This window comes from Durio zibethinus, chromosome 4, assembly GCF_047325235.1.
Source record: "Durio zibethinus cultivar Kanyao isolate XHJ-2024 chromosome 4, ASM4732523v1, whole genome shotgun sequence".
NCBI classification, from domain to species: Eukaryota; Viridiplantae; Streptophyta; class Magnoliopsida; order Malvales; family Malvaceae; genus Durio; species Durio zibethinus.
Window position 1 is genome coordinate 11,298,169 of NC_143165.1, and position 22,001 is coordinate 11,320,169.

The 22,001-nt window shown below is 30.8% G+C and overlaps 2 pseudogenes across 2 annotated transcripts; both read left to right on the plus strand.

Annotated features, from left to right (window-relative positions):
• The first annotated feature begins 9,380 nt into the window (after positions 1–9,380).
• LOC111288712 (dihydrolipoyllysine-residue succinyltransferase component of 2-oxoglutarate dehydrogenase complex 2, mitochondrial-like) lies at positions 9,381–14,157 on the plus strand (annotated as a pseudogene). The gene is made up of 15 exons (XR_016341550.1): positions 9,381–9,647; positions 9,740–9,811; positions 9,901–9,975; positions 10,377–10,440; positions 10,530–10,565; positions 10,838–10,924; positions 11,487–11,561; positions 11,662–11,717; positions 11,791–11,864; positions 11,993–12,244; positions 12,377–12,471; positions 12,719–12,809; positions 12,919–13,028; positions 13,660–13,854; positions 14,029–14,157. The product of XR_016341550.1 is annotated as a dihydrolipoyllysine-residue succinyltransferase component of 2-oxoglutarate dehydrogenase complex 2, mitochondrial-like (transcript).
• A 146-nt stretch (positions 14,158–14,303) lies between these two features.
• Positions 14,304–21,862, plus strand: LOC149519153 (uncharacterized; annotated as a pseudogene). Its single transcript, XR_016341548.1, has 2 exons — positions 14,304–20,839; positions 21,298–21,862. The product of XR_016341548.1 is annotated as an uncharacterized LOC149519153 (transcript).
• Positions 21,863–22,001: the final 139 nt, after the last annotated feature.

Here is a 22,001-nt window from a genome sequence, read left to right on the forward strand (position 1 = left end):
TTTTAAATTGTCAAAGTCTAATCATAATAAGTAATTATGGTATTCGGGTCATGGGGAGGGGGAATTTTTAATTGTTAGTTTTGAATTTCAAATTAAAACCAGAAAGTCATTCTCCTTATTTCTAGTTAGGATTATATATGACATTTTCCGATTATTATAAAGCAAAAAACCTAGTCTTGTTGCCAAGCCTTCAAGAGTTCCAAAAAAAAAAATTGCTATGCCAATGAAAATTTTAGGAAATTCTTTAGTTATTAATTTTTTTTATGAACTTAATAGTATAAGAAAATGTTATATAAGAAAATCATTGAATTAAATCAAATAAATAAATCAACACATAATTAAATAAATTTAATATAAAATTAAATTAAATTCACATATGATGAGAATTGAACTTAAAAATTTAATATTATCATATTTATAAATATTATACTATTGATAATGCACAAATGTTACTTCTAAAAACACAAAAATATTTTTATTTTATCACTAAATATTTAAAAAAAAAACAACAATGAAAAAATATAAAGTGATAAAATTAACGATTTATAATATGAATTAAATTGGTCATTTTTATCTTTTAGTTTATATTTGCATCATTAATTTGCTTCATGTTACATCACATACATTTTACTATTCTTAAAAAATATATAATGTAGTCAAAGATGACTATAAAAGAAATTATTTTTTAAAAACAAAATAAGATAATATCCTAAGTAAAATATTTCTTAAGACTCTACCTAAATATTAGAGGGATTCTTAATAATTATTTCTTATGAAAAAAATATTATCTTTGGTTTTAAGGATTATCATGAAAATACTTAAGTCAAAAATATTTTTCTAAATTTTATCTAGATATTGAGAAATTCGGAACACAAAATTTTTATTTTATTTTTAAATAAAATGATTCTAAAAAGGATGGCAAAAAAAAGGGTTTTATGATAATAAATGGGATTTAAGGCATTCTTTTTTAAATTTTAAAATTTAGGCCATTTTTTATCAATATTAAAGGAATATATGTTATTAATTAAGACTATTTTGTAACCGGTACTGTGGAGTGTTAATACTTCCCTATGTATAACCATATTTTTTAACTCAGATGTGTTTTCGCATACAAAAAAATTATATTTTTAATAAGTTTTAATTAATTTTAAAATTTTTATTAAAAAAATAATTTTTTAAGTAACCAATTATATCTACTCAAATAAAGATTTGTGACAACTCATTGTTTTAATTTTATAATTTTAACGAGGTGGTCAGATTCCTAAACCTGCATAGTGTGACAACTTGACCATTTCACTAGAGATATTTTTTTAAAGTCGAGCCAAAAATAAATTATGTGCTATCTTAAGTTTCGATTTAATGGTTTTAATTGATATTTAATAGTAATTCCCTTATTTCTATTTTTTAAAAACAAAAATTTTGAAAAATGAAAAATTTTGCAAAAAACAAAAAAAAAAGAATAATGTTGCCTACATTCATGTTTATTTATATCATTCATTACTTATGTTAATTAAGGCATTTTCTATGTTGTCTAATAAATTGAGAGACATTTAAGATATTGGAATCTTGGTAAAGAGTATCAAATGCTTGTTTGTTCTTTGGCACACACAATTACGTATTCATTTACATGCATGAGGTTTATACGTGAGCTCCAACCTTTTTAGGAGGGAGTAAAGTACTTACACTCTTGTGAGATGAATACATCTAAAATACTCTTATTCATATTAAACCTTTTCCATTTGTATCCTATAATAGTTTAAGATCAAGGTACCTTACTAGACTAGTATGGGTAATAGTGAAGAGCAATTTGGGAATCTTCAGACACGTAAAAATCCCAGCCAAGCATATAGAAAACCATAAAGAACCACCCTATAGGTAGAGCCATGCAAAACCTTCTTTATAGAATGCACACAAAATTAGAACACATGAAAAACACTTCTTACCCTTTACTTGATTTTGGACAAATACATGGATCGTAGAATAGGTGAAGTTTAATAGCATCTCGATATCTATAATAGGATGACACCATCGTTTCGAGGTTTCTACGATACCTGATGAAAGCCTAAATGTAAAAAAAAAAGGAATTTTCTTTGATAAGTAAAAAGGCAAATGTTTTCAAAATAATGAAACCAATTTCTTTTCCTATTTTGAAATTTTATTCATTATAAATCTATTTTTACTAACTTTTTTATTTTTGTGTTTTTTCCTTTTTGCATACATCATCAAAAATATAAAATAGTTGCATTGAGGTGTATTTTTATTTTAGATAATGTCCAGCCAAAAAAACTACTATTGTGACCATGAAATCTCAGGACTCACTTTCAGTATTTACTATTAGTAAGACATATTGGAAAATTAAAGATCAATCTAAGAATAGGCAACAAAAGGATGGAGATTGTTTAATTAAAGGATATGTCTTGTAATAGTCCACTTAGACCTACGTTAGAATGACTTGACTGAATTGGAAAACATTTGGAATTAATGGAGGCAGAAAGAAAAAAATGTTTTTATCAAGAAGTATAGAAATATTGAGTTACTTATTTCGATAAAGACAAATGAAAGGTAGATTAAGGTGATAATATGATTTTGGAACCTCATCATACCATTGCTTAACTTTCAACAAAGAAGATATGACATTAACTATTGAGGACTATTCCACTTTGCTTCATATAAAGTTTCCAAGTTCAAATAAGATATACTAGAAAGAATAAAAGAAATCAAGTTATAAAAAAAAAAACTTTATAAGATAACTGGTGTGGATGTCAAAGTGATCGATAAGAAGAAAAGAGTCATTGATGGTATCCCATAGGCTTTCTTACATGATCTTAAACTTAAGAACCATAATGAAAAGTGAGTCATTGAAATATTTGCCTTGGTGATTTATGGTTTGCTAATCTTTCTGAGGGTATTAGGGCATGTCGAGGTATAAATGGTAGATTCTTCAGCATAGTTGCATAAATATTTCAATCCCTCAATGGTTATCTTAACAAAGATAATTAAATCATTGAATTGTTGTTGGAGAAAAAGAGAATGGCATTTTTTGGGATATGTGTAGCTTTTATACATCTAGCTTCAAAGCCATTTTTAGGGCAAAGATAAAGTTCCTCTAAACCATACAAGAAATCCTAGTCCTTATCACAAAGTTCTATAAAAAAGAATGGTCGAATGACCTAAAAATACCTATACCTAATGGAGAATCTAATTTTTTACCTAAATGAAGATGAAAAAGGGTATTACATTGTGGGTATAGGGATAGAGATGTGTATGATTTTAAATTTTTATTAGGTATAGGGATGGGGATGGGTAATATAACACCCACCTCATATTCGTACTCTACATATATATTTATAAATACTTAATAAATATATTTTTTGTTAAATGATATAAATTATTATTTTAGATTAATTAGAATTAATATATTTTTATTGAAAAATATATATTAATATATATTTATGAAAAAATTACCTAAATACATAATATAAAAATAAAAAAAGCTAAAAAAATAAATTATAGTTTTTATTTTTTATTTTTAAAAAAAGCTATGGATATAAGGATTACCTATACCCATTAAATACTTAAGATGATGGGGGTGAGGATAGATTTGAAATACCTATTGGATATGAATACCGAGATAAGTATAATAAAAAAATTCGAGAATGGGATAGGGAATGCTCTATTCGCCTCATACCCTACCTATTGACATCCGTACAAGGACCTCATTAAAGAGCAATGGGTTGCATTCTTTTGAAATCTTAATATGGAAAATTTGATTTGGAGAGCACTTTAGATGCTTCATGCATCTATACTGTATAGTTGTAGTGATAAAACGTGGGTCTATTTTTATGAATTTAGGGAGTTATGAGTTATGCACCCCTTATGGTCAAGAGATAATATAGGTCTAAACAATTTGTTCAGATGACCCATGGGTTGAACCAGTTAGAGTTCAATTATGGAAAATCTAACAATGTGGTTGGACTACACAATATCACTAAAGCATAGAGATAAACCTACTGATCATAGCTAAGAAGATGTACTCATGATGTCACTCCAGGATACTTGGTATAGAAAGCAAAATGGGTTAATAATATGGTACCCTCCATATGATGGTTTGCTCAACTAGTTGATCCATGGGCAAAGGCACTGACGTTGGACATCAAAATCATAAGTTGGAATTCGAGGCAAAAAAAGAAAGGATACAAAAAGAGAACCTAAGACTTCAAGAAAAATTAAGATAATTGAATTATTAAGCCGTTGTGTAGGAAAGTCAATTGGAGAAAGTTACTAAGGATAAAGATGTAAATCGTGGTTACCTTAAAGCTTGCATAAGAAAAATATGAGGTTAAAAACTTAATTAAAAGATGAAAAGATCAGACCCAATGGAAGCTAAAAAAAAAATTGTTTTGTTTAGTAATGGCAAAACAATAAAATAAGCCATCTAACTATATTTAATCAAATGTTCACTTAAGCCCTTACTTTGTTATCGTGTGATTAAGCTAAACTATTTGAGTTTAATAAAACCTAATTTGGATGGGAAATTTTAGTGATGATCCTATTAATTCCAATCCAAATTGAATTGGAAGTTAATTATCCCACAAATTTACATACAATATACTTTGTGGAGATTATTTGTTGTGGCAAAATTTGTAGAAGCAGCCCCAACAATAATACCAAAAGATACCATGCAATAATGATGATGAATTCATGACATTTAAAAAGGAAAATTAAAAATATAAACCAAATAAAAAATGAATTCATGACATGGTTATATAACATGAAAATCTATTTCTTATAACCATGTCATATAACCATGTCATGAATTCATTTTTTATTTGGTTTATATTTTTAATTTTCCTTTTTAAATGTCATGAATTCATCATCATTATTGCATGGTATCTTTTGGTATTATTGTTGGGGCTGCTTCTACAAATTTTGCCACAACAAATAATCTCCACAAAGTATATTGTATGTAAATTTGTGGGATAATTAACTTCCAATTCAATTTGGTAAAAAATAAAAAGGAATTTTCTTTGATAAGTAAAAAGGCAAATGTTTTCAAAACAATAAAACCAATTTCTTTTCCTATTTTGAAAATTTATTCATTATAAATCTATTTTTACTAACTTTTTTATTTTTGTGTTTTTTCCTTTTTGCATGCATCATCAAAAATATAAAACAGTTGCATTGAGATGTATTTTTATTTTATTTTAGAAAAAATTACCTAAATATATAATATAAAAATAAAAATAAGCTAAAAAAATAAATTATAGTTTTTATTTAAAAAAAAAAAAGCTATGGATATAAGGATTACCTATACTTGTTAAATACTTACGAGGATAGAGGTGAGGAAAGATTTGAAATACCTATTGGATATGGATACCAGGATAGGTATAATATAAAAATTTGGGAATGGGATAAGGAATGCTCTATCCACCTTATACCTTACCTACTGACATCCATAGAAGGACCTCATTAAAGAGCAATGGGTTGCATTCTTTCAAAATCTTAATATGGAATATTTGATTTGGAGAGCATTTTGGATGCTTCATACATCTATATTGTATAGTTGAAGTGATAAAACATGGGTCCACTTTTATGAATTTCGAGAGTTATGAGTTATGTACCCTTTATGGTCAAGAGATAGTATAAGTCTAAATAGTTTGTTTAGATGATTCATGGGTTGAACCAGTTAGAGTTCGATTATGGAAAATTTAACTATGTGGTTTGACTACACAATATCACTAAAGCATAAAAATAAACCTATTAATCATAGCTGAAAAGATGTACTCATGATGTCACTCCAGCATACTTAGTATGGAGAGCAAAAAGGGTTAATAATATGGTACCCTCCATATGATGGTTTGCTCAATTAGTTGATCCATGGGCAAAGGAGCTGACGTTGGAAATCAAAATCACAAGATTGGAATTCGAGGCAGAAAAAGCAAGGACACAAAAGGAGAATCTCAGACTTTAAGAAAAATTGAGACAATTGAATTATTAAGCCATTGTATAGGAAAGAAAATTGGAGAAAGTTACTAAGGATAAAGATGTAAATCGTGGTTACCTTAAAGCTTGCATAAGAAAAATCAGAGGTTAAAAGCTTAATTAAAAGATGAAAAGATCAAACCCAATGAAAGCAAAAAAAAAAAATTTATTTTGTTTAGTAATGGCATAACAATAAAATAAGCCATCTAACTATATTTAATCAAATTTTCACTTAAGCCCTTACTTTGTTATCGCGTGATTAAGTCAAATTTTTGAGTTTAATGAAACTTAATTTGGATGGGAAATTCTAGTGATGATCCTATTAATGCAAATTAATGACATATATATATAGGCAAACTTTGATGACATTGCACTATGTGGAAAAAATTAATTGACAGTTGAAAACCAATTAAACATATGTTTAAAGTTATACATTCTTCAACCTTTGTAATTTATTCAATTTTAATGAAATTATGATTTTTTTATATTTATATGAACTATAACTTTCTGAGTTAAGACCTAACAACATGTGCAACATAATTAATTGGGAAAGGATACTTCAAATAAGCTAGATATTTTCTCTCAAGAATAGAGGTTATAAATTTAAAAGCGTGTACATTAGTTATAAGGTCCTTTCCAAGTTGCAAGCCTTCAATGTCTTAGAGAGTTAAATGTGTCAAATTGTAATAGGTTGAAATCTATCTTCTCTTTTATGCTGGCTAGAAATTTACCACACATGAACTATTTGGATATAGAGTGATGTGAAGAGTCAAATAAAATCATTGAAATAAACCAAACTTCAATAGCATCATTATTATAAAGTTATATCCAACCTATATCCTTCCCTTGTCTTAGACATATATGGATTTATAGGTGTAACAATTTCAAAGCTTGTTTCCAATTATTGTTGCCTATTCTCTTTCAAAACTAAAAAATATCGAAATTAATTTGGCTTCCAAATCAAAGCAAGTTTTTGGGTATCAAAGTGAATTAAACTTGAGATGATGGAAAGGGAATAATATTCTTTAAATTAGAAGGATTGAAACTTTCAAAGCTTCTAAGCTTAAATACCTTCATTCAAATGGGTTATCATTTTGGATTCCCTTCTTTGTGTTATTTTGGAGTACAAAGGATGCCCCAATTTGAGTACAAGTTTTAGTAAAGACTCAAAACACATTTTCATGCCATAACAATGGTACCTAACCAACTTTTTCTTTACTTATGCTTAATTTCTTGTTCTTGATGGTTTTAATTATCAAAATGAAGTGTTTTTGTTCTTAATGAAAACAAAAGTCATATCTATTTTTTTGTTCTTAATGGAATACTTGAATATATACACACATGAAATGTTCAGTCCATCACCTAATTATATAGAATCAATTAATTAACTAATATACTTTTTTTTAATTGAAGCTGTCAAATATTAAATCTATTTAATTAAATTAAAAATCTAACTATTAGGGGTATTTTTAGGTCTAAAGGTTATTTTGGTCATCTTTTCTCATTAGAGACTACCAACAGATAGCCAGTGATATTTTAGACTTTTAGACTGACCTTACATGTTTGATTGACTTAAGGTCATAATACCAAGTCGGCTCAACCACCTTACTAATCTGCCTAGCGGGTTCCCCTCAATGTTGACTTGTCATCCTCTTGGTGGACAATCAATATCTAAGTTAACTTGATACTTTAGGTCATCTTTAACCACATGACTAACCTTAGGTAGCCTAAGTTGCCCGAAACCTCTTACTTTCAAACTATAACTAAAGTCATGCAAGTACCATCTAGACATGACATGTCTTTCTATCTTCTCTATTCTCTTTTCTATTTTCCTCTTTGGCTAATCTTTGACTTCAGCATCAAAGCACAAACTTTAAGGACACTCATAGTATTTAATCTTAATGGCTTTCTTTCTTTCCTTTGTGATTTTAGAGTCTTACCTCTCCAACTTAGCTTGACACAAGCATTTGATGCACCAGGTAGGGGAATTTTTTTTTTGGCCGAGCTAAAACACCATGCCACCAAGAAAGAAAGTTGTCGAGGAAGTAAAACCAACTGCCATAGCTAGAATGAAACCTAAGCCAGCCAACCTACAAACTGGCCTACATTAGCAGGCCCTATAATGTATTTGTTTGTTATGGACGGAATAACATTACTGACTTAGTTAATACCGATGGAATTTTTTTATCTATAAATCAGTCAATAATGTTATCATTGACAAAAATTTGGCTTTTACCAATGAAAATTTTCACCAATAAAACCCATTTTTCTAATAATGTGCTATATATTTGAAACCTCAATTTTAACCCATTCTCAGTAATTTTTTTTTATGAGATCGTAGCTTGGAGATAAGGGAAGGAAGTGCAAAGGTTGAATTCCAACCCTAAATTTACTAGATGCTACCTATTACAAGTGACTACATGAACTAAGTGAAGCTTTGAATCCTACTACTAGATTTTTAATAAAGTTAAAAAAACTTAATTTGCATTTCTATCATTAAAATTGAAGATACCCCAAGGTTCACTTTCACGATAAATACAAATCTTGTGTCTTTAACCTTAATTACCAGTTGAGAAAATTTAATCCAATAATTAATGAAAACAAAAGAACATTTTTCTGTTTTTTTTTATTACACTAAAGTTCAAACTCAAAACCTTCAATTTAAAAGCAATTTTAGTACTATTGAAATAATATTTTTCTTTGGCAAATTAATTAACATATTAATTATCAAGTCAACACACGAAGACTATGTTAATCCTTGATTTCTCATAAAATCACTTTTTAATAGTACCATGTATACATATAATAGTAATAAGGAAATTTTTATAGTAAAATTTTTAATATTTTCACCATTCTTAAGATATATTAAAAACTTAACTTATATTCCCTCTACTTCAATTTGTTTGGGTGTTATTAACTTTCATGGAGTTTAAAAAAAAGAAAAAAAAACTTTGATTTTATGTATTTAATATTAAATTTTAAATTTTTTATAAAATTAAAATTTTATGATTTTTAATGTTAAAATGTAAAAAAAATATATAAAAAAATAATGTCAAAATATAAAATGTAAGAGTTTTAAAAATATAAAAAAATATATAATTTTAAGATATAAATAAATATGAACATAGAAATTAAGATGGAAGAAATAAAAGTTTATCATAATAAATTATGAGATGCCGGTCTTAAAAGTTTTAAATTTCTAAATCCAAATAAAAGCCAAACGAAGCCAAACGAAGCCTAAACATTAGATTTTTGAGCCCAAACGAAGCCTAAATCTAGATTTTCGAACCCAAACAAAGCTCACAGTGTCATTTTTCGAAACGGCGCCGTAACGACTTTTCCTTCCTTTCCCGGTTAAAAGGAAGAAAAGAATCCTCACTTGTATCTATCAATAAAACGCTGCCAGGTAAGAGAGCTCAAATGAGCTTGCCATTGCGGATACAACAGACCCGCAAAACCCGCATCTTCGCGGTTTCTTTCTCTAATTTTCTCTCAAACCAAACAAAAGAAAGAAAAGCCAAATCTCTCTTAAAAACCGTCTTTTTAAAATTATACTCTATTCGACGACTCTCAATTTTGTCTGCAGCAATCAAGTCAAACTGCTCTCTCTTCGATATTACTTTGCTTCACGTCTCATTCATATACTGCTTATACACTGAAATCTGGTAAGTTACGTTATAATTTATTGATTTTTATTTGATTTTTTGGGTTTAAAATTATTGATTTTTTATTTTTTGCTTCTGATTTTGAAAAAAAGAGTAGGGATTGAATATCGGTGATGTTGGGCGCTTTAAGGAGAAAAGTCGCGAGCGGAGGCTCATCATCTTTGGTTAGAACTTTTATTGTTTAAATTGTAATATATTTAGCTAAAGCATAGGATTTTGTTAATGTTTTTTTCATTTTTTTGTGATTTTTCAGGTATTAGGGAAGTCATTGCTGGCGATTCGATCGGGTGTTTCAGTATCTAGAGTTTCTTGTAATGCTGGAAAAGAGGTAAATAATTCAGTTGATAATGAATTAGATTTGGTAATCATGAACTTAGTTCAGTTTCTTTGAATTTCAGTTGATCTTGATGCTATTAAATCTATAACTGATGTCGAAGATGGTTGATTTATTTAGGCCTTGCAATATTAAAATGTTGATATAAAGTAAAGGAAGTGCAAGATCATATGGTAAAATATTCTCTTTTTTTTTTTTCAAAAATAATTCAAACTTAGTCCTTTGATTTAAAGTAAAAAATCGCACATTTTATTGTCCATAAAATTTGAAATTTTAATCTTTAGTTAATTTAGAAATAATGTTACTTTTTTTTCTTTTTAATCATTTGGAGTTTGAATTTTTGTCATCCATTGGTAAATATTCTCATGAGATTGAAATTTCAAGTGCTTGAACAGATACTATTACTTCAACCGAGAGGAATTGCCCATGTCCGAAACTTCTCTCATCTTGTTCTGCCAGGTATATCTTTTGGGTGGTTTTTCTTCTTTTGTTGGCATAATTTTGTTGATTTTCTTCATTGTTAATGAAATATTAAATTATTATTATAGGCTGTTCAGCTGGTTTAACAGAGACAAGATTAGTTGGTTCTGAACTTTGTAATGCACATCAATGTTAGGAATTAAACTGTCACAGGGTATGAGTTGACTACTGGATTATTCTGACAATTGTATATCTAACTTTAATAGCAGGCCCATTTCAATGCATAGTCCATCTCTTATTTGTTTATCAGGAACTAGATTACTTAGCGTAACTGGTAAAGGAAATTCTCTTTCCATGATATATATATATATATATATATAATTCTTTAAATCAGTTAGCTGCTCCTTAGCACTTCTTTACTTCTTTCCCCTGAAAGCTTTGCTTGTGGGCAGGGATGTCATTTCTAGCATTCAGTCAGAGGCTATCATGCAAAAGTCGTGCAGGGCTTTTGCTCCTGGAGATGGTATGTTATTGAATAATTTCCTTAATGATATTTATTTGGCCTAAGGTTTATTAGCATTTTTTCTCTTTTTGGTCTTTTTTGAATGGTATTAACATAGGGATGTGTGTTTTTGGTTTTTGCTAGAATTTAGATCCTGTGCATTATAATTGTTTATTTGAATCACCACTTATCTGAGGTAGACCACTAACATCTAACAATTGTCAAACCCAATTTTCAGTTAGCAGTTGGGCCGCCCAAGAGGTACTATGGCAGGCAATATGTCAAAAGAAGAAAATAGTTTTAGTTCAAAATTTCTTTTAAAATCTTTCTCTGGAAAAGTGTGAATGCAATAGTTTCAAAACTTTGGCTGCAATTTAGTTGTATAATGATTTGGTGTAAACTTTGGTGGTACTAGACTTGCACCTCCACCATTTTGGCATTTTTAGTGCATTTTTCACTTTCAAAAAGTACATGCCGATTAGGAACAGGTCTGCTTGAAAATAAAGATGAATTCCCTTTTATGTTGTAATTATGTTAAATTTAAAGATTTTGACTTTCCTATTTTACTTAACTTGTGATGAAGGGGATCTGGTTGATGCTGTGGTCCCTTTTATGGGAGAATCAATTACTGATGGCACATTGGCAACATTCTTGAAAAGTATGTTTTCTGCTATTGTAATTTCCATTCATTCACTAGAAATATTCGTTTTCAGGGTTGTAAGTGTTTGATTGTGTATGTATCTGAAATTTGAGAGCAGAACCTGGTGATAGAGTAGCAGCTGACGAACCAATCGCTCAGATAGAAACAGATAAAGTACTATTCTTCTCCTTTTCCTCTATCAAGAAGATATTATACCCTTCATACCTGTGGTGTTTATTTCCATCAGGTAACAATTGATGTTGTCAGCCCCCAAGATGGTGTGATACAAGAGGTAATATATCAATAAATCTGGATCTTTGGGTCAAACATGCATGCACGCATGCATCTAGCTTGTTGGTCGTTCCTAGACTCCTGCCTTCTCATTTCTGGGAGGAAGGGAAGTGGATTGGATCCTGAATATTAATGTCATAATTCTTGCCAGTATATAGCCAAGGAGATATTGTGGAACCAGGTACCAAGATTGCTGTCATTTCAAAGTCCACTGATATGCCCCCTCTGAAAAGAAATCAGAAAAAGCTGCTTCCAAGCCCTCTCCTCCAGCTGAAACTGTAAAGGAGGATAAGCCAAAAGCTAAAGTCGAAGTCTCTCCTGCTGTGGAGAAGCCTAAAGCCCCTTCTCCACCACCTCCAAAACGAACTGCTACTGAACCTATACTACCACCCAAGGAAAGGGAAAGAAGAGTAAATCTTTTCATTTGCTGTTTGCATCCAAATGTTATCCAAAGGGTATGCTTAGAATTTTCTGATGCCTTTTGTGAAAAATGATGTTAGCATCTTAGAAAATATCCTGAGTTTATGGCTTCATGATTACAGGTTCCTATGACAAGGGTTAGGAAACGGGTTGCTACGCGATTGAAAGATTCTCAGAATACTTTTGCGATGTTGACAACATTCAATGAAGTTGACATGTGAGTTCAGTTATCTTCATATTTTAGTTCTTTGCATCAGGTGTTTGGCATCCTGCCGTCTGTGCTACTTCACTTTCTAAACATTTATATTTTGATTTTTTTTAGGTTCAGATGATTCTTTGACTGTACCTAACTATTTGCTTCCCTTTTCTGATACAAGTTTTCTGTGAAGTTAACCAGATCATTATACTTTATGAAGGCTATGCTGATTTGTTTCCTTTTATTTTTGATTTGCTTATCATTGCAGGACTAATTTGATGAAGCTCCGCTCTGATTTCAAGGATGCTTTTGTTGAGAGACATGGTGTCAAGTTGGGATTTATGTCAGGATTTGTTGAAGTATGCAAAATTTGTTCTTGAAATGGTCACATATGCACTCATGGCCTGTCTTCACTAACTTTGCTTTCTCTTTTTTCCCTTATCATTTCTTCTATTTTATTTGTTTCAGGCTGCTGTTAGTGCACTTCAGCATCAGCCTATAGTAAATGCGTAATTGACGGGGATGATATTATTTATAGAGATTATATTGATATCAGCATTGCTGTTGGTACTCCGAAGGTAATCTTTTTTCTGATTGATTTGCCAATTGATGGGGATGATATTATTTATAGAGATTATATTGATATCAGCATTGCTGTTGGTACTCCGAAGGTAATCTTTTTTGTGATTGATCTGCCAAATTGCAATTTATCCATTTAATGGCTTGCTGAAACTTGGATTGTTAGTGTTTCTCTCAGCATTCTTTCTTGGCTTGTTTTGAAAGAAATTTAAACATCATGTAAAAATGTATTGAATTTAAGAATTACCTATGAACTTAGAGCAGTTTCTAAAGTTGAAATGCGTAATCAATAGGTTCAAAACTGTGTCCTTTGACAATTAAACATTACAGATTTTTTGAAGGGTTTTTTTTTTTTTTACTTGTTTTCTTTATTTGCTGAGCTGAAGTTGCTTTATTTTATTTCATGACAAATGAGAAAATGAGGTATCTAGAAGATTATATCAAGTCTTTTCTCATTTTGGCTTGTTGCTAATCTTCAAAGTTTCCCCACCAATCAAATAGGCCTCTATTGATAAATATATGCATAGATCACCTCATCCTTCATGGGCACTGAAAGTTAAGAAAAAGAAAAAAAAGAATGTGATTCATGTTTCTATGTTAAGCTTTTTGTTTCTTTATCTTTCCTGTCAGGGGCTTGTTGTTCCAGTTATTCGAGATGCTGATAAGATGAATTTTGCTGAGATAGAGAAGACAATCAACAGCCTCGTAAAGAAGGCAAATGATGGGACCATATCAATTGATGAAATGGCTGGAGGCTCGTTTACAATATCCAATGGTGGTGTTTATGGAAGCTTGTTGAGTACCTCAATTATCAACCCTCCTCAGGTTAGTGGTCACAAACTGAATAATTGTGCATGCTTGTTTATGTATGAGGGTTCCATACACTTGTGACGTCTGTATTAATAGAGATGTTTGCGCTCGCTCTACTGTGTTTCTAATCTTCAGCTTTTGTTTGAGACCAGAACGAGAATCTCACGTGATTAAACAATTTTTTGGCAGTCAGCTATCTTGGGTATGCACTCAATAGTGTCCCGACCAATGGTTGTCGGAGGTAACATAGTCCCAAGACCAATGATGTACATTGCCCTTTGTGGAAAAACTAAGAAATAAATCAGTGTGGAAACTGAATGTATGTTGGAAAACTGCTTATTTTGAATTATACAAGAATCTTAGGTTTATATATAACTAACTAGGAGTTAAACTAGGAAACTAAATCTTCCTAAAAAACTAACCCTATAATTGAAAGATTGTCTATTCTAATTTTAGGGATACAAATACTTAATTCTAGAGATACAAATATAAATATACAGATTACAATATTACAATCAGCTGTAAATAAGTGTTTTCTCACACTCCCCATCAAGCTAGTGAATAGGTGTTTTCCATTCCCAGCTTGGAAATAATTTCTTGAAATGTTGCACTACTGAGACCTTTAGTCAACACATCTGCAAGTTGATCCTTGGTTGATACATAAGGTGTACAAATCAACTCACTGTCTAGTTTCTCATTTATGAAATGTCGATCTACTTCAATGTGTTTTGTTCTGTCATGTTGCATAGGATTGTGTGTAATGCTTATTGCAGACTTGTTATCACAGTAGAGTCTCATTGGTCCATCCCACTTGATCTTCAAGTCTTCTAGGATAATCTTTAACCATAGTAGTTCACAAATTCCTTGAGCCATTGTTCTGAACTCTGCTTCAGCACTTGATCTTGCCACCACATTCTGTTTTTTACTCCTCCAAGTCACAAGATTACCACCTAAGAAAGTGCAGTAGCCTGAGGTGGATCTTCTATCAGTTATTGAACCTACATAATCAGCATCTGTATATGCTTCTGGAACTAACCCCAAATTTCTTTTAGTAGATGATAATTTTGAAATTCTTGCTACTAACCCAGTAGTCAAGGATGAACCACCTTCATCCGATGAAACCACATCTGATGAAGAAGATAGTTCTGCTGATCAACCAAATCCAGAACAAACTGAAATTCCAACCCCTCAACCAGAGGCGTGGGAAGAGAAAAGCCAAAGCAATATCTAACCTAGATATTGATGATCTGATTGGCCTTCAAATAGTGCAATATACGGTAGACAGCCTGTAGGTGCACTTCTTTAGGACTATGCATAAATTGACTTACCACACTCACAGAATATGCTATGTCAGGTCTAGTATGTGAGAAATAAATGAGTCTTCCAACTAATCTTTGGTACATCTCTCTATTTACAGCAGCATCTTCATTAGCTTCTTCGATTTTATGATTAGGATCTATAAGGGTATTTGCAGGTTTACATGCAAGCTTCCCAGTTTCCTTCAGAAGATCTATCACATATCTCTGTTGTGAGATGAAAATACCATACCGTGAGTGAGCTACTTCAATTCCTAGGAAGTACTTCAATCTTCCTAGCTCTTTTATCTCAAATTCTCTAGTCAAATACTGTTTTAGAGATTCTCTCTTTTTTTCATCATCTTCAGTTACAATTATATCATCAACATACACTAATAGAACTGTGACTCTCCCTGAATCAGAGTGCTTGATAAATAATGTGTGATCTCCTTGACTCTGTTTATATCCCATTGCTAGCATCACTTTGGCAAATCTCTTGAACCAAGTTCTAAGAGACTGTTTAAGGCCATATAAAGCTTTTTTCAGCCTGCATACTTTGTTTGCTTCTAGATGACTTTCAAATCCCGGTGGAACCTTCATATATATTTCTTCTTCCAAATCACCATGTAGAAAATCATTCTTTACATCAAATTGTTGAAGCTGCCAATTGTAATTTGCAGCCAATGATAACAAAATCCTAATTGTATTCATATTGGCAACTGGAGCAAAGGTTTCTTGGTAATCCACTCCATAGGTTTGAGTGTAGCCCTTAGCCACTAATCTGGCTTTATACCTTTAACAGTACCATCTGCCTTGTATTTTACAGTGAAAACTCATTTACACCCCACTGGATTTTTTTCTTTAGGCAACTCTACCAGTTCTCATGTCTGATTTTTTTCTAAGGCCTCTATTTCTATTTTCATGGCTTGCCTCCATTTCTCACTGGATAATGCCTCGGATAATGTAGTTGGAACATAAATAGTATTTAGGCTCACAAGAAAATTTTTGTGGGATGGTGAGAATTTTTCAAATGATACAAAATTAGAGATTGGGTATAGTGGATGCTTGGTACATTCTCTGGTTCCTTTCCTAATAGCAATAGGTATATCATAATCACTAGTTATAGTTTTAGGAGATTCATGCTCATTTTGAGAAACAGAGTAAAAAATTGTAGTTACCTCATTTCTAGAGTTAGGATCAGGTTCTTGGACTGGCATTGGTTCAGGATCTGGAACTTTCTTTCTTGAGTATACCTGTAATTCTTTCATAAAATCAAGAACAATATTATCCTTTGTCACATCTTTCGTATTTGGAATGGGTTTAGACTCAAATTCAGTGTTTGACTTGGGCTCAGCAGAAACAGGTTTCGACTCAGAAGAATTAATGGGTGTAAATGTTGAAGAAGGGGGTAAATCAAGCAAAAAGAAGTCTTTATCCTTATCTTCCATGAATGAAGTCTTCCCCTGAAGATAAGGTTGAGTAAAAAATGATTTATTTTCTTCAAAAGTGATATCTACAGACACATAGAATTTTTTGGTAGGAGGATGATAGTATTTATATCCTTTTTGAGTGGAAGAGTACTCCACAAAAATACACTTAATCGTTCTTGGATCCAACTTTTTCCTGTTATGACTGTGAACATGAACAAATGATGTATAACCAAATATCTTAGGTGTGAGATTGTTTGTGGTATTGAGGTTGGGATAAAATTGTGAGAGTAGTTTCATAGGAGTTTTAAATCTCAAAACCCTTGAAAGTAACCTATTTATAATATGTGTGGCAATGAGAACAACTTTCCCCCAGTAAAATTTAGGTACATTTGCTTGAAAAAGAAAGGCTCGGGTTGTGGCTAGTAAATGACTGTTTTTCTTCTCTGTCATTCCATTTTGCTGTGGAGTATTAACACAAGATGACTCATGGATAATCTCCTCTTTTTGAAAATAGGTAGATAGACTCTGGTTGAAGTAGTCTCTTGCATTATCAGACCTAAATCTCTTGATTCTCACTCCAAATTGATTTTGGATCATGTTTTGAAAACTTAAAAACACACTATTCACATCTGATTTGGATTTAAGTAAAAAAACTCAAGAGACCTTAGTACAATCATCTATGAATGAAACAAATCATCTCGCACCAGAAATATTATGAATTGTAGAAGGACCCCAAATGTCACTATGAATCAAGTAAAATGGAGTAGAACTTTTTTTGTTACTGATTAGAAAAGACACACGTTTATGCTTTGCAAGTTCACAAACATCACAATGAAAATCTTCGACATTTAATCCTTGGAACAAAGAAGGAAACATGTTTCTCAAGGTTCCAAAAGAAAGATGTCCAAGACGAAAATGATAAAGTCAGATTTTGTTTTTATTGGAAGATTTTTCAAAAAGAAATGACAAAGATAAATTATTCTTGATACTACTTGTGTTATTTGATGTCTCAAGATAGTATAGTCCATCCTTCTCTTTAGCAAGTCCAATCATCTTCTCTGAATTCTGGTCTTGAAATTCACAATAAGAGGGATAAAAAGTTACTTTGTAATTTTAAATTGGTTTAATTGATTTAAACCGAATAATGCTCGCCTAGATTCAAAGAGCGTTGCATTGACAAAGACAACACATGTTGCTCTAGGAATGAAGACTGAAGAATATTATTGGTATGGTTGGTCATATTTCATCGTCGTTACGTAGTGAATGCGCGTCGACTTTCCTCCTTTCAGTCTTAAACTGAGTAATTCTGGTCTCCTTGAAACGTAGAACTCTGGGCTTCAAAGGGTGAAAATGGTTAGGAATTGGGGTTCACATTTACCTGTTTTGTTTCGTGACCATACGAAAATTGAAAAAGAACGGGGTATTTGCTTGCTCTATGGAAAAAGAAATCAAGATTTACCCGTGGATGCTCATAAATCAAACTTTATTGTTTTCGTCAATAATTTAAATCATGATATAATTATATGGTATAACAATGATAAAAATATATATATATATAAATAATATGATTTAAAATTTTAATAAAAATTATATATAAATTTAATAAAATCAAAAAAATATATTTCATATTTTTTTATTATCATAAATTATAATATGTAATTTTTTATATAAATTATTAAATTTTATATGATATAAATATATGAATTATCAATTAAAAAAAATGAAGTAACAGTCTGAATAGAACAAAAAGATGAACATCATAAATCTAATACTTTCAACTCTTTTCAATAACTCTTAGAATAAAAGAATGGTCGTAGACGGTGAAATTTTTACAATTAAATTTAATTTTTTGAGGATATCTGTATAAATTTGGGATTGATTATTCTAATACTTAATTCTTAACGTGATGATCTCTTCAAGTTCCTACTTCCTCTGTACTTTTTATAATGTTAAAGTATTGGGATCGCATTGATTCTCACCTTTCTTTGGCAATGAAAATGTAAAAGTAAAATGTCAAGTGAAAATACCCATCAAGAAGCAAATAATGTCAAGTGAACCAATCAAGTGAAGTTTTTAACCGGCTCTACACTTCAATAACCGTAAAGGAAAGTCAAATTCAATTACGTTGAAAATGAAACCATGGACAAGTTCTGTAGAAAATCCTCCAATTATTCTGGCATAAATATCAGATTCTCACTCGTATTAGTGCAAAAAGCCTTTGAATCCCAAGCAAAGTGATCATGGCTATGCTTCAAGCTTTTTCACCAATTTTCTCTTGTAGTTCTTCCTCAAGTTCCTTTGGAAAAACCAAAGCCAATCTTTATAACCCAAATATTTCAGTTTCCGAATTCCTGAATGATGAGTTTAACAGAAGAAAAGGGTTGAAAACCTTGAAAACAACCAATCCCCTGGTAGAAATTAAGCCTGAACTTGGAAATAACAGCGTAAGCAAGGCAGAAATCTCTAATTCAATGGTGTTGCAAGAGATGTATGCTATTATGGATATTGTAGCAGAAATAGTTGAAATGCGCAAGAACATTGGACTATTGGAGCACAGCGTGATAACTGGAACTGGCTTCTGTTATTTTCTGTCAATGAAATGACAGTCACAGTGGCGACAATGGCTGGAATTGCAGCTGCCGTTGGAGGTGCAGCATCATTTTTGGTTCTGAAACTATCTTCCAGTTTGCTTTACATTGCATCAACCGGGGTTTTGCTGGTTATGAGTAAGATACAGCCGTGTCAGTTGGCTGAAGAACAAAGAAATGCTTCAAGATTGTTTAAGCAGCTTCATGAGGAGATAAATACAATCATTGCTCTTGGAAACCCAGATTCAGATGATGTGAAAGCCGCAATGGAGAAAGTCTTGGCATTAGACGAAGCTTATCCACTTCCCTCGTTTGGAACCATGCTTGCTAAGTTTCCTTCACTGGTAAAACCAGCTCTGTGGTGGCCAGAAGCCAAGACTCAACACGAAAAGCTTAACAGGAAAGTGTTATAAAAAATAAATAAGAGAAAAGAAATAATATAAAAAAATTTTAGCTTTGAAAGCGAGTAAAACATTTTTTTAAAGGTAATTATATCTTTAAGATATAATAAAACCTCAAAGTCTCAAATATTATAATTAGAAGTAGTGAAAATAATTATACTGAAATATTTATTTATAATGAATGAATAAATATAAATTTTTATTCAGATAGTTATGATCTTTTGTATAATCAAAACATGTATGAGTAATACTCTATTTATATTTAAATAGTTATGATATGATAATTATTTTTATTCAAACATAATTATTTAAAATATAAATAAAATTAATATAAAAATTAATTTTATTAATCAATAATTAAATTTTTTTTATCTAACTTAATATGCATCACATTCGAAACTACAAATAGTAAGTAGAAACAAATGGGTGAGATGAAAATTTTAGTAAAATTTTAGGTCATGTTATTTTAGTGTTTTTTTTTTTTTTGTGTTATTTTCATATTGTATGATTATATTGTGTTTTAAATTACTATGTCTATTTTCGAACTTACGACAAGGAAAAGATAAGGAGAGTTGGATTATGATGCCCAAGCCCAGTTTTAGCCCAAGTTATCTCACAACGAACTCATTGCTATCCATCAACATGATAAATCGTTGACTTAAATTCACTATATTTTGACATGGGAATGTAGGAAAAAAAAAAAAATACAGAAAGCACTTTTGCTGCTTCAAAACTGAGCCTGCAAGTTATTCTGTTTCTCCTTGTTAATACATGTTGTGTCCATTCCTGTTAGTGAAGATATATTCTATTCTTCTTATAGAAATGTAAAGTGTAATTCCTTAATTGAACCAAAACTGAAGTTTTGAAGCAGATACCAAAATTTTAAACATGTTGTTAACATTTTCTATTGTAGACTTGGGTTTTGACTCCATTTTAACCCCATAAATTGTATTATAATTTTCTCAGAAACCATTGCAGTAGTTTTTTGAATACTTGATTGAGATGATTCATCTCTTGATTACTCTTGTTTCTGCTGAAATGGCTCTTTGTTCTGGTGCTTCTGTTCAGGTCTCCTCTAAGAAACCTGGTGACGAAGGTATTGGACAAGATGAAGGAAGGAAGAGGCCCTGTGATTGCAAAGACTGTTGCAGGAACTTTGTTTGTTGTTTTTATCTCTATCTCATACAATATTATTGAGATCCAGAAACGTTCATTGGAAGGTGGTGTTCTCAATCCAACCGATGAGGTTCTAATGGCAAATCAAATTTTGGAAGCATCTCTAATGGGTAACTTACCATCATTAACTTCATTTGAAGTTCCTAAGGTGTATGAGTTTTAAGGTTTAACTATATATACTAGCAATTCCTATATCTGTGTTTATTTATTTCATGTTAAATATATATAAAATATAAAAATTACTGTATTATAATTCATATAGCATTAAACATAAAATCTGATTTAAAATTACATAATTTGACACAATTTTAAGATGTTAAATAGCAATTAATACTAAATTTCAATTAAGACTAAAATCCTGGATTAGTTTGACAGAGACCAAAAATGTATTCCATATTTTATGTCAACACGAATTATTACACGTAATTTTTATATAAAACACAATATAAATACAAAAATTATCAGGTTTAATATCAAATTATCAGCTCAATGATGTACGTTTTGAAATAGTTCCAATTACCTTTTAAAAGAAGTCTTCTAACATTCATATTAAAGGGTTATATTTCAGGGTTTGCTCAATTCCTTGCACTGGTTACGTATAGATTACACTACTATATCAAAGAGCTTCCAAAAACAAAGAGATTGGAGGCAGCTGAAGAAACGAAATTAAAGCCTGATGTAAAGCATCATGATCTGAAAGAACATCCAAAGAGGGCAACAGCTTCAAGATGAAAAATTGATGTTAGAACTTAGAAGTAAACAGAATCATAAACATACCTCAGACAGGGTCATATGTTGTAATAAGATCAAAAATGAGAAGAATGAACTTCTGCAAATCTGCAATTTGATACATGGCGTTGGCTTAAGTTTTCAATATCTGTCCTTCACTGCCTTAACATCATCTAATTGCTCAAATTAAATGGCTATACACAGTTTTTATGTTGTCGAATTATCCTGCTAACTTTTGCCAACCAAACATTTCTTGAATCAAAAAAAAAAATTTTTTTTCTTTTGATTCATGAGAGAATAAACCAGACCAGACCTTTCTCAGAATTTGAATGAATTTTAACCTGAAACTGGAAAAATGGGACGAACTGGACCCAAACCAGAAGGCTACTATTGGATATATACAATTAATCAATTCATGAATAGTACTGGAAGAATGATTAACCTGCAGTTGATGGTTTTCAAAAGATGAGAATCTTCAATTTTCATAGCCTCGATTATAAATTACCAGGCTTTTTTATGGTACATAAAAGTTCAAGGTAAGAG